This window comes from Anolis sagrei, chromosome 12, assembly GCF_037176765.1.
Source record: "Anolis sagrei isolate rAnoSag1 chromosome 12, rAnoSag1.mat, whole genome shotgun sequence".
In the NCBI taxonomy this organism is placed as follows: Eukaryota; Metazoa; Chordata; class Lepidosauria; order Squamata; family Dactyloidae; genus Anolis; species Anolis sagrei.
Window position 1 is genome coordinate 4,240,379 of NC_090032.1, and position 26,952 is coordinate 4,267,330.

A 26,952-nucleotide genomic window follows, 5' to 3' on the forward strand; every position below is an offset into this window, starting at 1 on the left:
AATTGTTGCCACCCGCAAAAAAAAAAAGAGGACAAAAAGAATACGCAAATATCCGAAACCCGGAGCATCCCGGCTCCCACGGTTAATGAGCCGGGGACTGAAAAGCGCCTCAATTAGACAAATCGCGCAGCATCAGCAGGATTCTCAAGCAACCTCAGAAATGGGGGGAAATGCAGAATATGGGGAGGGGGAAAAAGGGGGACATTTCCACACCGCAGCGGCTCAAATGACATTTTTTATGGGGCACAGCGTAGAAGGCAACTCTCAGAAAGACCCATCCGGCCCCCCTTTTCCGTGGCATAATGCTGCATACTCACTGCGACTGGACGTGGGTGTGCGCAGTCCGTGGACGCGAGCCACAGAAAGGGGGGAAAAAATAAATCTATGTATATATATTCAGGAAGAGGTTAGCTAGGATGAGGGAGGCTGGGACTCCGCTCGGTCCGAAGGAGATGCTTCTCGGAAGCACATGGGGCTGCATTGTGGCATCCGTCCGTCCCCCGGCTAGAGAAGGAACACCGGGAGCTTTTTTTCCCCTGCAGGAAAAGCTGCCAGGCGAAGCAAAGTGTCCTTGAGGGAATGGACACTTCGAAACCTTCCTCCTCCTCCTCTTCGTCCCAAAGGCAGACTTTTCCAAGGGTTTCAGGGAGGGATGGAGAAGGGGAAACTCCAAATCTGCACAGAAAGGGGCCAAAATGACAGGGAGGAAGATGCCGTGAACGGGAGGAGGGGGAAATAAAAGGGGTACGGACCCAATGACGTGGAGACAGGCTTCCGATTTGGGCAGCCGATGCAGGGCTTGGAGGGGAGAGGAAGGAGGGAACGGGATATGAAAGAAGAAGGAGGAATGCTGAGCTCAGTTCTTTGCCATCTTCCATCCTTCTCGAGGATGGAAACATCACAGAGCGGTGTGGGCGCCTTGGATTTGGACAGAACAGCCAAGGCAACGTGGAGCCAGCCAAATATACATACATATATACCTACCTTCCTACCTACCTATCTATCTGGACCTGGAGATAGGCCTCTCTTAGGTCCATCACTCTATCTATCTATCTATCTATCTATCTATCTATCTATCTATCTATCTATCTCAGCAAGCGAGAGTCCAAAAGTGGCAGGCTAAAAATCTATCTATCTACCTATGTATCTCAGCAAGCGAGAGTCCAAAAGTGGCAGGCTAAAAATCTATCTATCTATCTATCTATCTATCTATCTATCTATCTATCTATCTATCTCAGCAAGCGAGAGTCCAAAAGTGGCAGGCTAAAATCCAGAACCTCAATCAATGGCTGATACTGGGAGGGGAGGGGGAAACCTACCCCCGTCAATGACTCACAAACAAAGGGATTCCAGCTCCAGCTCCTCAAGCGGGGATATGAGAGAAGCATCCTACAGGATGGTAAAACATCCGGGAACCCCCTGGGCAACGTCCTTGTAGACAGCCAATTTTCCCAAACAGGAGGGACTTGCAGTTTCTCGTCACTCTTGACATGAAAACAAAACCTACCTCAGTTAATGACTCACAAGCAAAGGGATTCTAGCTCCAGCTCCTCAACTGAGGTCATGAGAGGAGCCTCTGAGAGGATGGTAAAACGTCCGGGCGTTCTCTGGGCAACGTCCTTATAGACAGCCAATTCTCTCACACCAGAAGTGACTTGCAATTTCTCAAGTCGCTCCTGATGCGGAAAAAAAAAACTACCCCAGTCAAATGACTCACAAAGGGATTCCAGCTCCAGCTCCTCAAGTGGGGATATGTGAGAAGCATCCTTACAGGACATCCGGGATTCCTCTGGGCAATGTCCTTATAGACAGCCAATTCTCTCACACCAGAAGCGACTTGTAGTTTCTCAAGTCACTTCTGACATGGACAAAAAACTACCCCAGTCAAATTACTCACAAAGAAAGGGTTTCCAGCTTCAGCTCCTCAACCGGGGTCATGAGAGAAGCCTTCCACAGGATGGTAAAACATCCGGGAATCCCCTGGGCAACGTCCTTGTAGACAGCCAATTTTCTCAAACAGGAGGGACTTGCAGTTTCTCAAGCCACTCCTGATGCAGGAAAAAAACTACCCCAGTCAATGACTCACAAACAAAAGGATTCCAGCTCCAGCTCCTCATGTGAGGACATGAGAGAAGCCTCCCACAGGATGGTAAAACATTAGGGAATCCCCAGGGCAATGTCCTTGTAGACAGCCAATTTTCTCACACCAGAAGCGACTTGCAGTTTCTCAAGTCACTCCTTGAGAAACTGCGAGTGATGTGGGGGAAAAAACTACCCCAGTCAATGACTCACAAACAGATTCCAGCTCCTCATGTGAGAACATGAGATAAGCCTTCCACAAGATGGTAAAATAGCCAGGAATCCCCTGGACAACGTCCTTGTAGACAGCCAATTTTCTTAAACAGGAGGGACTTGTAGTTTCTCAAGTCATTCCTGACGTGGGAAAATATATTACCCCAGTCAATGACTCACAAACACAGGAATTCCAGCTCCTTAAGTGGGGACATGAGAGAAGCATCCTACAGGATGGTAAAACATCCGGGAGTCCCCTGGGCAACGTCCTTGTAGACGGCCAATTCTCTCACACCAGAAGCAACTTGCAGTTTCTCAAGTCACTCCTGACACGAAAAAAATCCACTGGTGATACAGAACAGAGAATACTTCAATACAGCACATATCTAGCAAGCTTTGAGGTTAGGTAAGACCTGCATCGTGGTTTGAACAGTGGATTGTGACGAGCAGGGTTTGAAAACCCAATCGGGAAGTCACACTCTCTCAGCCTTGGAAGGAAGCCAATTAATCTGGACAGGAAAACCCCGAAATAACTTGATCTTCATAAATCAGAAAAAACTTGAACAAGAATGCTCTGTATTTCCAAGACTCGGCACCTTTCACCGTCCTTTGCAAGCTTTGAAAGCAAGCTCGGTGAGGGGACAACGGCACCCGTTTTGGGGGAGCTTGGTTTTTCTACCAGCGCTGTTGACGTGGCCAAGGACCCTTTGGATCCAAAACAGAACGGCAGCCCTTCCTTTTTGTTTCCATCCAACAATCCCTGGGAGGAGGCCAACTCCGGATTATCAGTCCGAGGAAGCGGATCCGATGCCCATGAAGAAGTTGGCAGCGTTTCCTCGCCAGGCCAAACAAACAGAAAGGGAAGGCGGGGCCCGGAACAGAGCCCGTGAGATTTCAGATTTCTACCTGCGAAAGAGGCCAGAGAGAGGGCTCTGGAAGGAGGAGGAAAACAAAGCGATCCGATCCAAGAGAAGAATCAAGGCCTTTCACAACACCAAAGATGGGAATGCTATAGCCCAGGCATGGGATTTATAGTTCATCCACAATCAAAGAGCATTCTGAACGCCACCAAACGATGGAATCGAACCACACTCGACATACAGAACTCCCCTACCAACAGAAAATACTGGAAAGGTATTTCATTGACCTAGAGTTTGGGAATTGTAGTTCACCTACATCCAGAAAGCACTGTGGATCCAAACAATGATGGATCTGGACCAAACTTGGCACTCAATATGCCCAAATATGAACATTGGGAAAAGGAGTGTTCACTTTGTCATTTGGGAGTTGTAGTTGCTGGGATTCAACGTTAACTTACAATCAAAGAGCACTCTGATCTCCACCAATGATGCAATTGAACCAAACTTGACATACAGGACTCCCATGACCAACAGAAATACTGGATGGGTTTGGTGGGCATTGACCTTGAGTTTGGAAGTTGTAGTTCACCTACATCCAGAGAGCACTGTGGACTCAAACAATGATGTATCTGGACCAAACTGGGTATGAATATTTCATATGCCCAAACATGAACAGCAGATTTTTCCCCAAACCCCACCAGTGTTCACACTTGGGGGAAACAGACCTTGATATTTGGGAATTGTAGTTACTGGGATATAGAGTTCAACCACAATCAAAGAGCAGTCTGATCTCCCACCAACGATGGAATTGAACCAAACTTGACATACAAGACTCCCATGACCAACAGAAATACTGGAAGGGTTTGGTGGGCATTGACCTTGAGTTTGGGAGCTGTCGTTCACCTACATCCAGAGAGCACTGTGGACTCAAACAATGATGGATCTGGACCAAACTTGGCACGAATACTCAATATGCCCAAAAGTGAACACTGGTGGAGTTTGGGGGAAAATAGGTCTTGACATGTGGGAGTTCTAGTTGCTGGGATTTATAGTTCACCTACAATCTGAACCCCACTAATGGTAGAATGAGTTAAACTTCCCACTGAGAACCACCATGCCTTGAAGGGACCCGCTGGCACAAGCCCCCCTCCAGCCTCGCATGCTCTCCATCGCTCACGCATGCGCACCACACACGCCTGCTCTCCCCTCCCTGCTTGGAGTCTCAGAAACCCTTGGCTGTGAGGCCTGCCAATCACAACGGAGGAGGGCTTTTGGGGGAGGATTCGCCCACTGTTTCCAAAAAGGAAGAGAAGGTCAAGTGGAGAGATCTTCATCCTTCTCTGCCAAAGGGGTTCCTAAGACCATGAGAAATATATATTTTCTGTTGTCTTTGGAGACCCCTCTGAAACCCCCTCTGCGACCCTCCCGCAGGGGTCCTGGCCCCCAGGTTGAGAAATGCTGGTCGAATGTAATGTGTCGGGAAATATTTCCGATCTCCTCTCTGATGCCAGTCCTATGTTTTTCCTTTTTGCCCTGGCAGCAATGAAAATCCAGACTTAATTTATTCTGACATTGCGGTCGACTTCTAAAGGGATGCCCTTAGTAAACAGAAATTAATCTAAATTTTAATATCGCTGTTTGAATGTGATACGCTATATTGTATTTTAGCAGTATTGAATTTTAACAGCCAAGATCTGCATGCCAATTGTTTTTCTGTATATACTCGAGCATAACCCGACCCGAATATAAGCCGAGGCACCTAATTTTACGACAAGAAACTTGGAAAATGTATTGACTCGAGTATAAGCCGAGGATGAAAAATGCAGCTGCTACTGAAAATCATCAGTAGGTTAAACGTTTTTGTGCATTTACCTAAAACTGTAATTTAAGATAAGACTATCCAACTCTGATGAAACCATTATTCTAATCTTCTTCAATGTCAATGTGCTCACGTATCCTTCCAATAATAATAGAGAAAAATAATAAATGTAATAATAATAATAATAATAATAATAGAGTAAATAATGGAAATTTAATAATAATAATAATAGAGTAAAATAATAAATGTAATAATAATACATAGAATAAAATAATAAACATAATAAAATAATAGTGCAGTAAAATAATGTAAAGGTAATAATAAAAATAAGAGTAAAATATTCTATATCTATATATCTATATCTATCTATATATATCTATATATATCCATTATATATATATATATATATATATTATATATATAAAAGTGAATGTTTGTATGTATGCATGCGGAGGAAGGAAGGGCGGAAGTGTATGTGGCAGCTTTCTGATTGGCTGCCACTTTCACAAGCCACTGTGACCAACACGGGTGACGCACCTGGACCAAACTTGGCACATATAACCCCCATGAACCCCTTTACGTCTTGGTGTGATTTGGGGGAGATGGACCACAGATTATGGGATTTGTAGTACTTTCAAACGGTTTGGTTCCCAGGGACCACTGTGGCCCCCAACAAAGACCGATAAAGACCACACTTGCTACACCAAGACCCCGTGACCCACTCTACATCCTACTGCGGTTTGGAGGAGGGCAGACCATGGATGATGGGACTTGAAGTACCTCCACTCACATTCCGAGACCGCTGCAACCCTCATCCAATGACTGAACAAGACCAAACTTGGCACACAGAGCCCCCATGACCCACTCTCCATCCTGGTGCATTTTGGAGGAGGATGGACCACAGATGATGGGAGTCACAGTACTTTCACTAACTTCCTGAGACCACTGCAAGCCATATAAATAACTGATAAAGACCAACCTTGATACACAATTCCTTTCTCAAATAACCCGGGCAGCACCAGGTCCCCAAGCTAGTAAATGTAATAAAAATAATACTAATAACAGAGTAAAATAATAAATAACCTTGACTCGAGTATAAGCCTAGGAGGACTTTTTTAGCCTTAAAGGGGGGCTGAAAAACTAGGCTTATATTCGAGTATATACAGTATATTGTTTTTAATACTGCATGTATTTCTATGCACCTGGCCTATATATGGTCTAGGCCTCAATACTTAAGGGCTAACCAGAGAGCCCAAGGATAGAAGAGCACATGCATTGCTTTCAGGCACAAGCCTTCTTTTTACTACTTCCACCAATTAAAACATTATTACCCAGCATTTAATAACACATCCCATAAGTACTCTACGGTTCAAACCACATCACATAAAACACTTTGGGAAGATGATTAAGCAGGACCGAAAGCTGCCACAAAATGCACACAACCGAAAGATGTATGCCGGCGGGGAGCAATAAGAAAGCGCGAGCCAAACCTTGTCACCTGGTTGGCATTGGAATTAAATGCTTTCTGAAATCTCCAGGGCCCAAAAGCCTAGGAAACGAAGGTAAGGAGAGAGAGACTGTAATCCACAGCTTGTTATTCCAATGCTCTGTAAGATCGTTAGGGTAACAAGATGAACCTACATGGAACGGCGCATAGCCGCATAACCTGTCCGTCAGGTTCATGTAGGCTAGAAGGAGGAATCCCACCATCCCCATTCTAGCCTACAGCCATCAGGCTCCATGGCCTCAATGTCTATCAGGCATAGGCAAACTTCGGCCCTCCCAAGTGTTTTGGACTCCAACAACCACAATTCCTAACAGCCTCAGATGTCTTCCTTTTCCCTTTCTCAAGCCCTCTTCTCTCTCACCATATCCCACCCTTTCTTCTTTTTCTCTTTCCTTCCTCCTTCCCCCTTCTCTATCTTTCTCCTTCCCTTCCATCCTTTTCCCTTCCTTCCTTCCCTCCTTCCCTTTCATCTTTCCTTCCTTCTCTTTTCTCCCTCTATTCCCTTCCACCCCTCTCTCCTTCTTTCTCTCTTCCTTTCCTTCCTTCCATCCTTCCTTCCACCCTTTTGTCCTTCCCTCTCTTTTGCCTTTCATTCCTCCTCCGCTTCCTTCCATCCTTCCCTTCCAACCTTTCGTCCTTCCCTCCCTAATTCCTTCCATCCTTCCCTTCCACCTTTTCATCCTTTCTTCCTTGCCTCTTTCCTCCCTCTCTCCCTTTCTCCTTCCTTCCATCCTTCCCTTCCACCATTGCATCCTTCCTTCCTTCATTTTTGTCTTCCCTTCCTTCACTCTTTCCTTTATCCTTCCCTTCTACCTTTTCATCCTTCCTTCCTTGCCTCTTTCCTCCCTCTGTCGTTCTCCTTCCTTCCTTCCATTCCACCATTTCATCATTCCTTCCTTCCTTTTCATATTTCTTTCCTTTGCTTTCATTTATCCTTCCCTTCCATCTTTTTGTCCATCCTTCCTTGCCTCTTTCCTCTCTCTCACCGTTGTTCTCCTTCCCTTCCTTCCATCCTTCTTCACCATTTCATATTTCCTTCATTTTCGTCTTTCCTTCCTTCTCTCCTTGCTTTATTCTTCCTTTCTACCTTTTCGTCCTTCCTTCCTTGCCTCTTTCCTCCCTCTCTCTCTTTCTCCTTCCATCTTCTTCCTACTTCCCTTCCTTCCTTCCATCCTTCCCTTTCACCATTTCATGCTTCCTTCCTTTTGACTTTCCTTCTCTCTTTCCTTTATCCTTCCCTTCTTTCAGCCTTCCCTTCATTCCATCCATCCTTCTCTTTCTACCTTCTTTCGTTTTTCTTCCTACTTCCCCTCCTTCCTTACATCCTTCCCTTCCACTGTTCCTTCCTTCCCTCTTTCCTCCCTCTCTCTCTTTCTACTTCCATCCTTCCTCCCTTTCATCCCTCCTTCCTTCTCTCTCTCCTTTATTCTTCCCTTCTACCTTTTTGTCCTTCCTTCCTTGTCTCTTTCCTCCCTCTCTTTCTCCTTCTATCTTCTTCCTACTTCCCTTCCTTCCATCCTTCCCTTTCACTGTTTCATGCTTCCTTCATTTTGACTTTCCTTCTCTTTCCTTTATCCTTCCCTTCCTTCCATCCATCCTCCTCTTTCTACCTTCCTTCTTTTTTCTTCCTACTTCCCCTCCTTCCTTACATCCTTCCCTTCCACTGTTCCTTCCTTCCCTCTTTCCTCCCTCCCTCTCTCTCTTTCTACTTCCATCCTTCCTCCCTTTCATCCCTCCTTCCCTCTCTCTTTCCTTCCTCCTTCCTTTCCTTCCATCACTGCTAGCGTGCGGCCCCCAAGTTAGAAGGTTTGCCCATGCCTGCTCTATCTCGAGCCTTGGAGAGAATTCCTTCACCACAAATAGATCAAAATATACAACTGGACTATGTAACACATTTTGAAACATTTTCTGTTGCGGGTTGAAAAGTGTTATTTCCTGTTGAAAGTAGTTGTTTTACTCCAGAAACCTTGTTTTTGTGGCTGCTACAAACTGAAACTTGATGAGATAGTCATTGAAAAACTAGAGCAAAACATGCTGCAAGATGTCCCGCAGAAGCAAAGGTTTTTGCAATTTAATAAACTTTTTTCCATGTTTTTTTAAATGATAGAGTCAATTAGGAAATGCCATTTATAACCCAGGAGCAAAAATTGTGCTACGTGGTGCTTACAAGCCTATTGCTTTGGCGAGACAACACCCTCCTTAGTTTCAAACCTTTCCAGAATATTTTGGAAATAAGCCTCAGTGTAAGCCTACAAAGCCAGGTCTACCTGGTCAGGAGAAGAGGTTGCAGCAGACTCACCTTAGGAGGCTGGTGGAGGTGTTCCAGTTCCCTGAAATGTCACGGAAACCATTGAACATTGAGCCAAAATGGCAGTTGAAAAGGAGGAAAGAAAAAGGAGGATGTTGGCTGAGCGACTCGGCGGCCCGGAGAAACCTGAAACCGACACACCTGAGCTTGCATCACAGCCTCGTCGCCTTCACAGGTGCCGCTGTGGGCGGGATGGCATTCCTCAGGCACAACCACGACCTTTTACCGGCGGAGCAACACCACAATGTCCCAGGGAAGGAGCAATCAGAGTGACAGGCACGTCCTTGTAGCTGACAGGAACTTGTATTGATCCTTTATTGAACACCAAACCCAGCATTGCTTGAATATCAAGGAAAAAGTGGGTGCTAGAAACAATATTATTCATCTACGCTGACGATCGTGCCATCACCGCTCAAGCAGGGAGCTTTGAAATGGTTGAACTCTTACTGCCTATTACAGAGTTTCATCTACGCTGATGATCGTGCCATCACCGCTCAAGCAGGGAGCTTTGAAATGGTTGAACTCTTACTACCTATTACTGAGTTTCATCTACGCTGACGATCATGCCATCACCGCTCAAGCAGGGAGCTTTGAAATAGTTGAACTCTTACTGCCTATTACTGACTTTAATCTACGCTGACGATCGTGCCATCACCGCTCAAGCAGGGAGCTTTGAAATGGTTGAACTCTTCCTGCCTATTACTGAGTTTCATCTACGCTGATGATCATGACATCACCGCTCAAGCAGGGAGCTTTTAAATGGTTGAACTCTTACTGCCTATTGCTGAGTTTCATCTACGATGACGATCGTGCCATTACCGCTCAAGCAGGGAGCTTTGAAATGGTTGAACTCTTACTGCCTCTTACTGAGTTTCATCTACGCTGACGATCGTGCCATCACCGCTCAAGCAGGGAGCTCTGAAATAGTTGAACTCTTACTGGCTATTGCTGAGTTTCATCTACGCTGACGATCGTGCCATATTCGCTCAAGCAGGGAGCTTTGAAATGGTTGAACTCTTACTGCCTGAGTTTCATCTACGCTGACGATCTTGCCATCACCGCTCAAGCTATCTATCTATCTATCTATCTATTGTTCTGTCAGTCAATTGAGACCTGAAGGTAGGCTCTCTTAGGTCCATCACTCTTCTATCTATCTATCTATCTATCTATCTATCTATCTATCTGGACCTGGAGGTAGGCCTCTCTTAGGTCCATCACTCTATCTGTCTGTCTATCTATTGGGGCCTGGAGGTAGGCCTCTCGTAGGTCCAACACACTACCTCTGAGGATGCTTGCCATAGATGCAGGCGAAATGTCAGGAGAAAATGCCTCTAGAACATGGCCATATAGCCCGAAAAAACCTACAACAACCCAGTGATTCCGGCCATGAAAGCCTTCGACAATACATATCATCCATCTATCTATCATCTATCTGTCTGTCTGTCTATCTAGCTATTGGGACCTGAAGTTAGGCCTCTCTTAGGTCCATCACTCTATCATCTATCCCTCACTATCTCTGAGGATGCTTGCCATAGATGTAGGCGAAACATCAGGAGAAAATGCCTCTAGAACATGGCCATATAGCCCAAAAAAACCTACAACAACCCAATTAAAAAACTGAATAAAACTGATTAAAAACATAGGTGTGATAAAAGGAGAAGCAGGTTATTTGCAGAGGGGGGCTCATTAAAACGGGGATTGTGGAATCGAGCTTTCCCATGAAAGGGGGGCGTATACTCCAATGACAAAAACATTGTGGCTAAGCAATAGCGTGAAGTTGTATACCTACTCAGCAAAGGCGCAGCAGAAGAGCCAGGTTTTAAGGTCCTTTTTAAAGGTTTCTAGGGTAGGGGCTTTCCTAATCTCTCCAGGTAATGAGTTCCATACTGTTTGGGGTTCTCAAAAAGCACAGAACAACAAACAAGTCCTCTCATTCTCTGTTCTCCAAACCCCAAATGAAGATTCTTGTTTCATTCTCCCAAACCAACATTGCAAAAAAAAAAAAAAAATGAGGCTATGTCACCAACGTTTTTCTCCATTTGCATATTTGGATCCAGGGTAAAAAATTCTACATTTCAAGATGAAGACAGCTGCATTTACTATTTTTTCAAAACTCATCCTTTCTGCAAGGATGTCAGCTTATCCCTCAAGGCCTGAGACACACTTCTTTGCTGCTTCCTTCTTCAGAAAATGCTCTAATACTTTTTGCTCGCTCTCAGCGCCCGCATCTGAAGACTTCAGTGTCAACTAGGAACATCCAGGCTTTTTCAAGCCCGGCATGGCAGCAAAGGCTCTGATCTTGACATTTCAGAGGCATGGGAATTTATAATTCCTCCTCTACTCTCTACACTTCCAAAAGGGATTAATGGATCTTGAAAACTCCAAAACCTCCCCCTCCATCCATCACGTTGCAAACTCTTGAGAGTTTAACGTCAGCCAAGGGAAGGAATAATATTCCCCCCAAAGGTTCAGGGTGGAAAATTAAAATATGCACAACTCCTTAGCCAGGTTATTTGAAAAAGTCAATTTTTAAATAAGGTTGTGGGTAAACTACAAATCCCATTATGCCACGTAAATCCTGAAAAACTCCTCAGTACTTAAAGTTTGTTATGTTGAGCACGTTCGCTCTAAATGCATCACCAATGGGGTTCAGTGTGCTCTTTGGTTGCAGGGTAAACTACAACTCCCACTATAGTAACTCAGTCCACTCCAACCCCTCCAGTAGGTCCATCATTGGTGGAGGTCGCAGTTTCTCTGGTTCTGGATGTACAGCTGGCGGGAACGAGAGACAGGGCCTTCCCAGTGGTTGCCCCTCGGCTATGGAAAGCCCTTCCTAGGGAGATTAGATCGGCTTCCGCGGCTCTTTGTAAACCGCCTACCCAGTACTTAAAGTTTGTTATGTTGGGCATGTTCGCTCTAAATGCATCATCAGTAAGGTTCAGTGTGCTCTTTGGTTGCAAGGTAAACTACAACTCCCACTATAGTGACTCAGTCCACTCCAAGCCCTCCAGTAGTTTGAGTTAGTTATGGGGGATCTGTGTGCCAAGTTGGTCCCAGGTCCATCATCGGTGGTTTTTATATTGTATATTCTAATTGTGTCCTTGGTGGCACTGAATTCTTGCCTTGTAAACCGCCTTGAGTCGCCGGAAGGCTAAGAGGGGGCGGTATAGAAATGTACTAAATAAATTAATAAACTAAAACTCCCAGAAAGGAATTTCAGTTCCCCGCAAACCCCTCCAGTAATCAAATTTTGACATACCAAGTATGTGTGTCAAGTTTGGTCTTTATCCATCAGTGTTTGGGTTCATAGAGCTCTTTGGAACTACAACTCCCCCAAATCAAGGTGAATTTCCACCAAAGGTCTCCAGTATTTTTTGCTGGTCATGGGGGCTCTGTAAGGTCAATGCTCATCAAACCCTTCCAGTATTTTCTGTTCACATGGGAGTTCTGTATGCCAAATCCAGCAACTACAACTCCCAAATGTCAAGGTCTATTTTCCCCAAAATCCACCAGTGTTCCCATTTGGGCATATTGAGTACTGTTACATTGTTGTTCAGGCTTGAGCTATACAGGTGAACAGAGTGAATGAAAACATATCCTGCATATCAGGTATTTACATGACAAATTACGACAGTAGCAAAATGACAGTTATGAAGTAGCACTAAAATAATGTTATGATTGGGGGTCAGTACAACATGAGGAACTGCATTAAGGAGTCGCAACCACTGCCCTAACCACGACCAATGCAATCCTGCTTCCCTGTTTCCTTCCAAACTTTGTGCAATAATTAAAGAAGGTTAATGCCAGACTTGCAAAGGGATTCGTCCCCGGTGTTTGCTTCCTGTACGCTTCCTGGGACTTTTGTATACTGTTACATTATTGTTCAGACTTGTGGGACTAAAGTTCAAATGGCAACTCTTCAGCGATCACAACCTGGAAACAAGACTAATTGACAATCGAAGAACCTAAGTGCCATGTCTTTGTCCCTTTTCAAGGGGAACCCAAACCAACTCCAAAAAAAGGCGGTCTGACAGGTTTTAGTGAGATTTAAGTAGATAAAAGGGCAAGAAAAGAAACTCAGCTGCAGGAGGGGAGACAAAAATGAGTCCTGGTTGCCAAAAAAGACATAAACAAACAGTCCCCAAGTTACAAACATTCGACTTAGATCCAACTCATAGTAAAGAATGGGGGTGAGACAACTGGAAGTGAGAGAAATCTACCCCTCGGAAAGGAAACTCATTCCTGAAAGAGTTATCATCATGAGAAAAGGGAGTTTCCAGCTTTAGTTCCAATCCTTGTTTCCATAACAAGCCACGTTTTTCACAATCCAATTATCAGAGGGACAGAAAGTGAATTTTTTTTAAAGCAAAACAAACACCACAGGGTGTTAACCCTTCCCTATGCAATCCAAAGCTTTTATACACACTCATATATAATGTGCCTGTTCCAAACTCCAAACAAATTCAACGTAAGCACAACCCTACAGAACCTATTCTTGTTTGTAACTCAGGGACTGCCTGTATATTGGCTATAAACAACATAGTTTGTTGGAGCATGCAAGGGATCAGTGAGTGTGTGTGTGTCACCTGTAAAATAAGATGCATGAAACTGATTGGTCTGGCAATATCCCGGGGAGATGGCTGAGCCTGGGACTTTTGGATACTGTTACATTATTGTTCAGGCTTGAGCAATACAGGTGCACGGAGGGAAGAAGAGAGAAGTTGTGTTTGGAGTGTGGTCTCGCTTCATGAGCTGCTGAAGGAGTTTATCCACATGCACTGCTTCCAAGATGCAAGTTTACTTCTCCTTGCATTTCTTTGAGAGTATCCCAATCCCTGCATATATCCAATTTCCTATTCCTGGACTGCAACTCCTAGCAATCCTCCAGATAGATTGATTAGACAGAGATAGGTAGGTAGGTAGTTCGATCAGAGGGACTGTTGGGAGTTGCAATCCAAGAATAGGTAGAGAAGGAAGAATGGGGAGAAAGAGGAAGAGAAAGAAAAGATGGGGGGAGGAAGAGAAGAAAGGAAGGAGAGCAGGGAAGAAAAAAGGAAGGAATGCGAGAAAGAGGAAGGGAAAGAAAAGGGGGGAAGGAATGCGAGAAAGAGGAAGGGAAAGAAAAGAGGGGAAGGAAGAGAAAAGAAGGAAGGAGAGGAAGGGAAATAAAGGGGGGAAGGAAGGGAAAGGAAGGAAGGAAGGAGAGGAAGAGGAAGGGAAAGAAAAGGGCAAAAGAAGGGAAAAGAAGGAAGGAGAGAAAGAGGAAGGGAAAGAAAGGGGGAAAGGAAGGGAAAAGAAGGAAGGAGAGGAAGGGAAAGAAAAGGGAGGAAGGAAGGGAAAGGAAGGAAGGAAGGAAGGAAGGAAGGAGAGAAAGAGGAAGTGAAGGAAAAGAGAAAGGAAGGGGAAAGAAGGAAGGAAGGCGAGAAAGAGGAAGGGAAAGAAAAGGGGGAGAGGAAGGGGAAAGAAGGAAGGAAGGAGAGAAAGAGGAAGGGAAAGAAAAGGGAGAAAGGAAGGGGAAAGAAGGAAGGCGAGAAAGAGGAAGGGAAAGAAAAGGGGGAAGGAAGGGAAAAGAAGGAAGGAAGGCAAGAAAGAGACAGAAAAGGGGGAAGGAAGGGAAAAGGAGGAAGGAAGGAGAGAAAGAGGAAGGGAAAGAAAAGATGGGGGGAGGAAGAGAAGAAAGGAAGGAGAGCAGGGAAGAAAAAAGGAAGGAATGCGAGAAAGAGGAAGGGAAAGAAAAGGGGGGAAGGAATGCGAGAAAGAGGAAGGGAAAGAAAAGAGGGGAAGGAAGAGAAAAGAAGGAAGGAGAGGAAGGGAAATAAAGGGGGGAAGGAAGGGAAAGGAAGGAAGGAAGGAGAGGAAGAGGAAGGGAAAGAAAAGGGCAAAAGAAGGGAAAAGAAGGAAGGAGAGAAAGAGGAAGGGAAAGAAAGGGGGAAAGGAAGGGAAAAGAAGGAAGGAGAGGAAGGGAAAGAAAAGGGAGGAAGGAAGGGAAAGGAAGGAAGGAAGGAAGGAAGGAAGGAGAGAAAGAGGAAGTGAAGGAAAAGAGAAAGGAAGGGGAAAGAAGGAAGGAAGGCGAGAAAGAGGAAGGGAAAGAAAAGGGGGAGAGGAAGGGGAAAGAAGGAAGGAAGGAGAGAAAGAGGAAGGGAAAGAAAAGGGAGAAAGGAAGGGGAAAGAAGGAAGGCGAGAAAGAGGAAGGGAAAGAAAAGGGGGAAGGAAGGGAAAAGAAGGAAGGAAGGCAAGAAAGAGACAGAAAAGGGGGAAGGAAGGGAAAAGGAGGAAGGAAGGAGAGAAAGAGGAAGGGAAAGAAAAGGGGGGAAGGAAGAGAAAAGAAGGAAGGAGAGAAAGAGAAAGGGAAAGAAAAGGGAGAAAGGAGGGGAAAAGAAGGAAGGAAAGAGGAAGAGACAGAAAAGGGGAAAGGAAGGATGGAGAAAGAGAAGGAAGGAAAGAGAGAAAGAAAGAAAAAAGGGAAGGAGAGAGAGAGAGAGAGAGAGAGAGGAAGGCTGGCCACAGCAACATGTGGCGGGTACAGCTAGTCTCTCATAAAAAGACATGTGAGTTGATACAACTGATCACATTGTAAATATGTTGTATGAACTATAAAGAGTAAACTACTTGTTCTTTATTGTTCATCTGCACAACATATTTTCTTTCTCTGGCAAGGCGGTGTCCGAGTTATATACCACATATAGCTCAGACACCACCTTGCCAGAGAAAGAAAATATTTTACATTACGCCACAATGTTGTGTTTTGAGTGTCAGACGACAACGCTGGGGACCACACATGGCACACACTCTCAGCCTCAGAAGAAGCAAAAGCAAAGCCTCTCCAAAAAAAACCTTCCCAAGAAAAATCCATGATAGATCTTACCTATCCCCATATTTTCATGCCAAGATGGTGACATTGGGGACAGTCTTCGGGGGGCCCCACACAATTCAAAGGGCAGAAAACTGGGTCTCATTGATGTATTCTCATTTATGAATGCCTCCTTCTTTCCCTTTTTGCAAACTGATTGCATTTCCCTGCAATGTGATATTCCCTGCCGGCCTCCCCAAGGATTCGCTCGGTTTTGTAAAAGCTTAAGCGGGTTTAATCTCACCCCAGAACTGCTTGTACTTGTAAAAGAATCAACACAAAAGGAAAGGAAGAAAATATGTTTACGGTGCAGATATGCCAGCTTAGAAGAAGGGGGGGGGGGCTCTAAATATCTCTTCCCTTGCATTCCTTTAAATGCGTTAACACACTCCAAAAAGGTAGCACCTATTTGTGTAAACCATCATATTATTATTTCTCCTCTTTGCAATGCAAATAAAATTCTGTTTTTATTATAGCTGCCCTAAGTCCCTATATCTGGAGAAAAGCAAGAGCAAAATATCTATCTATACACATAATAAAAGTGAAAATATGTATGTGTGTATGTGGCGGGGGTGCCCACTGACACAGAGAAGCTCCTGACTTAACAGCTATACCTCTCACTACTCAGGAGATACCAATGCCTCCCCCCCAACGACATTGCAGTTCATAGTGAGTGCCATGAACATGTACAAGAGTCTTGCCAATATCCTCCACAGACATCCCAGTGTTCCTTACTCTCTCCATTGGTGTGTAATTTGCATGACCTTGCTCACTGCCTTAACCCTTTCCCACGCTTTCCTTTTGCACACAGGAAACAGAGCAATTAATCAGCAACTTAACATACTAGAGAGGTTTGGGGAGAATTCACCATGATTTATAGGAGTTGTAGGTACTGGGATGTATAGTTCACCTGCAATCTAAGAGCACTCTGAACTCTACCAACGATGGACTGGAATTAACTTCTCACACTAAGCCCACATGACCAGCAAAAAAAATAATACTGGCAGTCTTTGGGGAACATTCACCTTATTTGGGGGAGTTGTAGTTCACCTTCATCCAAAGAGCTCTGTGAACCCAAACACTGATGGATTAAGACCAAACTTGGTATACATACTTGGTATGCCGAAATTTGATTCCCGGAGGGATTTGGGGGAACTGGCCTTCCTTTCTGGGAGTTGTAGTTCACCTACATCCAGAGAGCTGTGAACCCAAACACTGATGGATCAAGACCAAACTTGGCACACATAATTGGTATGCCAGAATTTGATTCCCGGAGGGATTTGGGGGAACTGACCTTCCTTTCTAGGAGTTGTAGTTGACCTACATCCGGAGAGCTCTGCGAACCCAAACACTGATGGATCAAGACCAAACTTGGCACATATACTTGGTATGCCGAAATTTTATTACTGGGGGGATTTGGGGGGAATTGACGTTCCTTTCTGGGACTTGTAGTTCACATAGGAGGACCTCCTTGCGGCAACACCAGAGGCACTCCAAGTGGCCAGATTCTGGTCAAAGGACATTTAATCAACTACCCAGCTTGCAAACTTTGTGTTTTGTCTGTTTGTTTGGTTGTTAGAAATGTAATACAATTGTCTGGTTGCCCCTGACACGATAAATAAATAAGTTCACCTACATCCAGAGAGCTTTGTGAATCCAAACACTGATGATCAAAACCAATTTTGCACACATACTTGGTGCACCGAAATTTGATTACTGGCGGGATTTGGGGGAAACTGACCTTCCTTTCTGGGAGTTGTAGTTTACCTACATCCAGAGAGCTCTGTGAACCCAAACACTGACAATCAAAACCAAACTTGGCACACATACTTGGTGCGCCGAAATTTGATTACTGGAGAGATTTGGGGGAAAAGTGACCTTCCTTTCTGGGAGTTGTAGTTCAGCTACATCCAGAGAGCTCTGTGAACCCAAACACTGATGGATCAAGACCAAACTGTTGTATTGTTAAAGTGTGAAGTATGGAATCCTGCGCAGATGGTTGGTCAATGCGACTTAAGCAACACGCAGTCATTGAATTCTTGACAGCAGGTGTCACCTCAACATCTTTAAACTTACTCACCCAACAATGCACAGTACTCACATTAACACAATCACCATAAACAGCTTGCATTCTCTGATGAGTCTCCTTTGGGGTTACACCTTCTACTGTCAAGAATTCAATGACTGCATGTTGCTTAAGTCGCATTGACCGACCGTCTGCACAGGGTTCCATACTTCACACTTTGTCAACACAACCATTCAATGCTAGGGCTTCCCGCCAAAATAGAACTGTAGAGCAGAGTCTACTGAACAAGCCAGTACCTGCCGCATACCAGTACTGCCATCTGTTGAGGAGTTATGAAGGTGGAGGATTTACTTTGTCTGCTAAGGCTTCCGACTAAAATGGAACTGTAGAGGAGAGTCTACTGAACAAGCCAGTACCTGTCGCATACCGGTACTACCATATGTTGAGGAGTTACGAAGGTGGAGGCATTACTTTGTCTGCTAAGGCTTCCAACTAAAATGGAACTGTAGAGGAGAGTCTACTGAACAAGCCAGTACCTGTCGCATACCGGTACTACCATATGTTGAGGAGTTACGAAGGTGGAGGCATTACTTTGTCTGGTAAGGCTTCTGACCAAAATGGAAATATAGAGGAGAGTCTACTGAACAAGCCAGTACCTGTCGCATACCGGTACTATTACTCTTCATTCAACTCTCGTAGGAGACGAATAAGGAGTGTGTGTGTATTAAGGATGTTGGAATACATGGAAGTGATACAGCATCTCAGCTGCCTTGTCTGTGAAATGGGTGCAACCACAACATCGCAGGGCATTGCCTCGATTCATGATGACAAGGAACAGCATTTCTGAGTTAAATTCCAAAGCAGCCCCACCTTGAAAGTATGACAGCACTGTCACCTTTAACCAGAACGACCAGACCTGTCATTCAACGCTGGGAATATGATTCAGATTTCGGACTTCTCCGCCAGGCTCAGGTTCGCGCCTCTCGGAAAAAGTTCTGCTGGAATATCAGCCGCCGGAACAGCGACAAAGACGAGGCACTTAAAGGGAGCCGGACGTTGAATTTTTTAAAGGGATCGCATGACAGAGAGAGGTGCCGGATTCAGGTCTCAACCTTGGAGCGGAGGAGACGGAAATAGAGACAGGTAGCGCCGTTTTCCCAAGGGCTGTTTCTCCTCTCCAAATAATACAGTTTGAGCCCACTACAATGCTATGGGATGAAGGGAGTTATATTGTGGTGGGGAACCAGCACACTTGGGTGTGGAAGGCTATGGACTTTGCAAAACTACAATGATCCCAGTTAAAAGTGGGGCTAAATGCATGGTATGGTATGGGAGGGATTCCTTATGTTGTGGTGAACCTGAACCATAACATTGTGCTACTTCACAACTATAATACTGCTACTGTTATGAATTGTCATGTAAATAACTGAAATGCAGGATGGATTTTCATTCACTGGACTAAATTTGGCACAAAGACACCCACATTTTAATACTGGTGGGGTTCGGAAAAGTGGGGTTTGGATTTCGTCATTTGGGAGTTGTAGTTGCTGGGATTTATAGTTCACCTGCAGTCAAAGAGCATTCTGAACTCCACCAATAATGGAATTGAACCAAATGTGGCACACAGGACTCCCGCGACCAACAGAAAACACTAGAAGGTGTTGGTGGGCATTGACCCTGGGTCTGGGATTTGTAGTTCACCTACATACAGAGCACCGTGGACTCAAACAATGATGGATCTGGACTAAACTTGGCACAGATACTCCATATGCCCAAATATGAACACAGACGGAGTTTGGGGGAAACAGACCTTGACATATGGGAGTTGTACTTACTGGGATTTATAGTTCACCTAAAATCAAAGAGCATTCCAAACTTGGCATACAGGACTCCCATGACCAGCAAAAAATAGTGGAAAGGGTTGGTGGGCATTGACTTTGAGTTTGGGAGTTGTAGTTCACCTACATGCAGAGAGCACTGTGGACTCAAACAATGATAATCTGGACCAAACATGGCACAAATATTCAGTATGTCCAAATGCAAACACTGGTGGAGTTTGGGGAAAATAGAATCTTGACATTTGGGAGTTGTAGTTGCTGGGATTTATAGTTCAGTGTAACATGCACAGATATCTATAACAACAAACACAAAAACCTGCAGTTTGCAAATCACAATTTCTATATTACAGGAAATTCTTCATTAACCATAACGTGGGATCAGTTGTGTTACTGTTCCCACATTACGCTTAATGAAGAATTTCCTGTAATATAGAAATTGTGATTTGCAATCTGCAGGTTTTTGTGTTTGGTATTTATAGTTCACCTACAATCAAAGAGAATTCTGAACCCCACCGACGATAAAATTGGGCGAAACCTCCCAAACAGAACCCCCATATGGGCCACTGCAACACGTGGCAGGGGACGGCTAGTAATAAGTTTCAGGGTGCATCTACACCAGGCGTGGGCAAACTTGGGCCCTCCAGGTGTTTTGGACTCCAACTCCCACAATTCCTAGCAGCTGGTAGCCCAGATCTAAACTGTAGAATGAATGTGGTTTGGCCTTACTGTAAAATGCCATGGCTCAAGGTTAGAGAATTTGAGAATTTAGAAGGTATTTAAGCCTCCTCTGCCAAAGACAAGCTACAAACCCCACTGCGTTCGTTCCACAGATTGCAGCCTAAGTTGGCAAAAACTTTGGAGGGTTTTGGCTCCAACGACACAAATATTTGTGCTGAATAGAAGTGGTGTGTGCAGCCAAGCAACCCTAGAAATAGTAATAAAAATCCCATCTGGTTTTGGAAACTTCGATCCCCGCCACCCGGGATTTTTGCCTCGTCGGTGCCTTTTATTTATTGCCCAAATCCATCCCGCTCAGCAGGGCAAGGATCCATATCGATTGCCCTCTGTTTGCCCTGCTGGCCATTGACCGCTGACATGGCCAAAATCCCCACTTTTACCCCCCACTCCCCAAAACCCACCAGATCTAAGTCCGTCCAGAGGGGTTTATCCAAACAGGACTTGACAAGAGTCGGATTCTTTTGCCGAAAGGAGCCAATTAACCCGCCGATTTTCTCCCCTCCGCTGAGCGAACACAAGCATATTGTTCCCGACGCCTGAGAAAAGCGAAACTGGCGTTTCAGCCTTGGGTTTCAATCAGCTGATGGAAACCTGGAGAGGAAGTCTAGAAACCTTGCAAGGTGTAAGAGGAAACCACAGGTTAAACATTACACACAAAATCGGGGCGGGGAAGAGGTCAAATTCCTCCAATGGGGAAAAATGCAAGCGATAATTCTCTATTTACAGAACAGAAGTCTGAAAGAGTTGCACTCAGGCCGATCTGGGAATGCAACCTTTCCAAATCACCGATAAAAACCACCACGTCCTTCAGCAAAGGGCACCACGCATTCTTGACAACGCACTTGTGCTCTTTTTTGGCAACATAGGGGATGCTGGGGCTTAGAACACTCCATAACTATATACACAAAAATGCAACGTTCGTTTGTGGGATTAACGTAACTCAAAAACCATTGGACGAATTGACACGAAATGTAGACACTATACCCCTAACAGACCAACGAGTGACCATCACTTATAACTACCATCCCAGAAATAGTTGAAAGGACTTAAAAACCCAAAAGTGCTAAATGACAATACAGAAAAAGGGAAGGAAAGAAGGGGAGAAAGAAAGAGAGAGGGAGGGAAAGAAAGAAAAGAGAGAAGGAAGCATGGAAGCAAAGAGGGAAGGAAGGAAGGGGGAGAAAGAGAGAGGAAGGAAAGAAGTGGAGGTGGAAGGAAGAAGGAAAAAAGAGAAGGAAGGAAAGAGGGAGATAAAGTGGGATGGAAGGAAAGAAAGAAATAAAAAGGAAGGATGGAAGCAAAAAGCAAAGGAAGGAAAGAAGTAGAGAAGGAAGGAAGACAAGAAAGTAGAGGATAAAGAAAAAGGGGGGAAGGAAGAGGGAGCGAAGGAAGGAAAGAAGAAAAGGGAAGGAAAGAGGGAGAAAAAGAAAGAAAAAAGGAAAGAGAGAAAGAAGCATGGCAAAGAGGGAAGGAAGGAAGGAGAGAAAGGAAAAGAAAAAGGGGGTAAGGAAGGAAAAGAAGTAGAGAAGGAAGGAAAGAAGAAAAGGGAAGGAAGGAAAGAGGGAGCAAAGGAAGACGGGGGAAAAGAAAGAAAGAGAGGGAAAGAAAGAAAGAAAGAAAGAAAGAGAGAAGGAAGCATGGCAAAGAGGGAAGGAAGGAGAGAAAGGAAAAGAAAAAGGGGGAAGGAGGGAAAGAGGTAGAGATGGAAGGAAGGAGAGAAGGAAAAAAGAGAAAGAAGGAAAGAGGGAGAAAAAAGGATGAAAGGATGGAAGCAAAAAGCAAAGGAAGGAAGGAAAGAAGTAGAGAAGGAAGGCAAGAAAGTAGAGGATAAAGAAAAAGGGGGAAGGAAGGAAAGAGGTAGAGAAGGAGGAAAGAAGATAAGGGAAGGAAGGAAAGAGGGAGTGAAGGAAGGAGGGAAAGAAGAAGAGAAAGAGGTAGGGAAGGTTGGCCACAGCAGCGTGGCGGGTACGGCTAGTTATATATAATACTCTAATGACAGGCCTAGACCTTTGCCCTCGTTTGGAAAACGGTCAGCCCCAAAACATCAGCCCGTTTGAGGCTGCGTCTACATTGCAAAACAAATGCAGTTTGATGCCACTTTGACCACCATAATTCAATGCTGTGGACTCCTGGGAGCTGTAATTTGGTGCAATGCCAAAATTCCTGGGCAGAGAAGGCAAAAGCCCATGTAAAAATGACCTCAATGCTATGTAAGTTCTCTGAGAGTTGTAGTTTTACATGGGATTTCTGGATAATCAAGGCAGAAAGCCTTGAAAGCACTCAGCAACAACAATAATAGGGATTTGCTTTAAAGGGGAAACCCACGCAAGGTGCAAATATAAATAACCATAATATTGTCGATGTTGCAATCCCAGGTAACAGCCAAATTGACAAGAAGCAACTGGAAAAGCTTACATACAAGGTGCAAATATAAATAACCATAATAATAATAATAATGTTGCAATCCCAGGTGACGGAAGAATTGACAACAACCGAAAAAGCTTAAACAATATGAGGATTTAAAGATCGAACGGCAAAGACTCTGGCACAAGCCAGTCAAGGTGGTCCTAGTGGTGATCAGCACACTGGGTGCAGTGCCTGTAGACCCTGGTTTGCACTTAAAAACAATCGGTGCTGACAAAATTACCATCTGTCAGCTGCAAAAGGCCACCCGGATCAACACCGATACATCACACAGTCCTAGACACCTGGGAAGTTTCCGATGTGTGATCCAAAACAAAAGCCAACAAAGTGATCTTGTTTGTTGGGTGTACTAATCTTGTTGTGTATCTATCTAATAATAATAATAATAAATAGAGGACAAGCCTGGGTGTGTGAGGAATCATTCCCCAACTTTGGGGCTCTTTCTTCCCAGAGAAAAGACCTGAAAGGAAGCACAATAGTGCACAATGCTCCCAATAAACTTTTCTTATTCACGGATTCCCAGGTCAATGGTCCAAAAGCCAATACATCCACCCATTTCTAGTTTTCTTCGCCTCCCATTCCCTGTCTTTAGGATATATCCATTCATTTAGATTTTCACAAAACATTTCTCATTGCACAGACTCAAGATGAGTCACTTCTCAGAGAGTTATTTCAAAGAAGGAACACGTTGGCATCGCAATAAAAACAAGGCAATGACTCAAAAGCAAATGCTCCCAACTGACAAGGGGATTCTGAAAGCTGAAAGTCCAGAAACTTGTGCAGAGGCAACATGGGCTCCTCACTTTGGGAGCATCTACATTGTCGAACTGATGCATGTTTGAACTGGCATGGCTGAATCAATGGCAATTAAGTTCAGTCGTGCCCAACTCTGGGGGTTGGTGCTCATCTCCATTTCTAAGCTGAAGAGCCAGCAGTGTCCATAGACACCTCCAAGGTCATGTGGCCTGCATGACTGCATGAAGCGCCCTTACCTTCCCGCCGGAGCGGTACCATGTTTTCGAACTGCTAGGTTGGCAGAAGCTGGGGCTGGCAGCGGGAGCTCACCCCAATCCTCGGATTTGAACCTGGAACCTTTCAATCAGCAAATTCAGCAGCTCAATGGTTTAACCCACTGCACCATGTTGTTTACACAATATGCTGCATTATTAGCCTAGCACATTAAAATATACTATATATACTACAATGTATGATATAGTACAATATATTATATAGTACTAATAATATACTGGTAGTATATTATATATATTGTGGTATAATATAGTACAATATAATAATGCATAATAATAGGTATATTATGTATTGCATGTAACATTATGGTACTAATAATATTGTAGTATAGTACAATCTAATATATAATACTAATATTGTGCTATGCTAATAATATAACATATTGTGTATACAGTAATACAATACAGGTAAAGGTTTCCCCCTGACGTGAAGTTCAGTCAGTGTCCAGCTTTGGGGTGTGGTGCTCATCTCCATTTCTAAGCCGAAGAGCCGGTGTTGTCCGTAGACACCTCCAAGGTCACATGCAAAAAATTATATGTTACTATATTGTACTATACCACTATACTATTAGTAATATTACCTGTAATATATAATATACAATCATTATACTATTACATATTATATAGTATTATTATTAATATTATATTGTATATTGTATTAGGAGCTCCCAGTGGTGCAGTGGGTTAAAGCGCTGAGCTGCTGAACTTGTTGACCGAAAGGTCGCAGGTTCGAATCCGGGGAGCGGCGTGAGCTTCCGCTGTCAGCCCCAGCTCCTGCCAACCTAGCAGTTCGAAAACATGCAAATGTGAGTAGATGAATAGGTACCGCTCCAGGGGGAAGGTAACAGGGCTCCAGGCAGTCATGCCGGCCATATGACCTTGGAGGTGTCTACGGACAACGCCGGCTCTTTGGCTTAGAAATGGAGATAAGCACCACACCCCAAAGCTGGACACCGACTGAACTTCACGTCAGGGGGAAACCTTTACCTATATTGTATTACTGTATACACGATATGTTATATTATTAGCATAGCACAATATTAGTATTATAAGATTGTACTATTCTTCAATATTATTAGTACCATAATGTTACATGCAATACATAATATACCTATTATTATGCATTATTATATTGTACTATATTATACCACAACATATATAATATACTACCAGTATAGTATTAGTACTATATAATATATTGTACTATATCATACATTGTAGTATATATAGTATTTTTTACATTATTAGATCTATATAGATTATAATATATATAGCAGTATGTTGTTGTTCATTCGTTCAGTTGTCTCTGACTCTTCGTGACCTCATGGACCAGCCCACGCCAGAGCTCCCTGTCGGCCGTCACCACCCCCATGTATTACATTATCATCCTCGGAAAATGAGGGATCGCCTAAGTAAGTACATTAAATATATTTATATAGATTATTATAGTATAGTATATAGCAGTATACAAAGTATACATTATATTAAATATATTATATTTATATAGATTATCACAGTACATTATATATACTGTATTTAGGTATATTATAGTATAATATATATAGCACTATACACAGTATGTATTACTTTAAATATATTTTATTTATATAGATTATAGCATATAAAAATATAGCACTATGCATAGAATATATTCCATTGATTATATTATATTTATAAAGATTACAGTATTTTATATATTATATTTAAATATTATATATATATATATATAATAGTATATTGTAGCATAGTGTATAATATCCTACAACAAACTATTATTATATTATATATAATAATTATATATTATATATTTATATATAATTATTATATATTATATATTTACATATAGTGCTACATATAATATATTTAAGTATATATTATATTCCACACTATATATAGCATATAATGCATGAAATATATTTTATTTATATATTAATATAGTATATTAATTATAAATATACATTAGCACTATTCCATTACAAGGCTATTATTTCTATATGTTATCATGATGTATATATGGATATACCCCTCCTCCCTCATTTATTATCATATGTAGCACTATATATATAAATATATTTTATTTATATACTAATATAGTATATTAATTATATATATATATACATATACATTAGCACTATGACATTACAAGGCTATGATTTCTATGTATTATCATGATGTATATATGGATACCCCTTTTCCCTCATTCAATTGGCCTTCAAAATGGGTCCAAATGGCAAGAGGCTCTTTCTGAGGGAGGCTGGCCCCTCTGGGCCTTGACAACACCCAGGTATTATAAGCCTGAGACTAAATTATTTGGGTTATTAGTACAATACACCTCTCTCCACAGACATTCCTTGGCTGAGGCTTCAAATAATCCTGATATCTGAGGGGAAAAGGCCTTCTCTTTGGGGTTTGGCCCCTGACTCACCTCTCCTGGCCTCAGGAAGCCTTCCCGACCCGCTCTCCTCGGCGCCTCACGCCTTCTGCTCTCTCTCTCCGCCGCGCTCTCCTTCTTACCTGCGCCTCGCGCACGGCCACGCCCCCCTCCGCTTCCCATTGGCTGCCGCCGCCCCCGGCAGGACACGCCCCCTCCCTCGCGCCGCCCCATGACCACGCCCCGTTCCCATTCCAGCCCGCTCTTCTCTTTACCCCGCCCTGCTTGGTGGGCGGGGCATCGTTGGATGACGTCATCGGGCGGGAAGCACAACTAGGATTACATTTTGTGGAATCAAAATGGCGGAGAAAAGGGGGCGGGGCACTGAGGAGTCCTTAGCAACCGGCCTTCTCCCTAGCAACCAAGCTAGGCCTAGGCCTGGGCTCTAGGCCTCTTTTATTATATTTATCTATTATTAATTTTAATACTTTCTACTATTATTTTACATCATTACTATTATTGTTATATCCCAATTTTCTATTACTTTTGGCCATTTTTTCTATTATTATTGCTATTATTATATCCTGATTTTCTATTATTTTCATGATTATTATTATTATCTATGGTTATTTACTTACTATTATTATTTTATATTATTATTATATCCTGATTTTCTGATATTTCTATTATTACATTTTACTATTATTAAATCCTGATTTTTCTATTATTTTCATTATTATTATTTTGATATCTTGATTTTCTATTATTACTATTATTACATTTTGATTTTCTATTACTATTATTATATCCTGATTTTTCTATTATTTTCATTCTTCTTATTATTATTATTATTTTCTATGGTTATTTTCTTACTATTATTATTTTATATTA

At 43.3% G+C, this 26,952-nt stretch overlaps 1 protein-coding gene across 1 annotated transcript in view; it reads right to left on the minus strand.

The window, feature by feature from the left end:
- Positions 1 to 26,213, minus strand: part of CGN (cingulin) — a 78,057-nt gene extending 51,844 nt beyond the window's left edge. Inside the window, exon 1 of the mRNA XM_060758086.2 lies at positions 26,116 to 26,213. The gene's annotated coding sequence lies outside the window, so the exon portion shown is untranslated. The remainder of the gene's footprint in view (positions 1 to 26,115) is intronic.
- Positions 26,214 to 26,952: the final 739 nt, after the last annotated feature.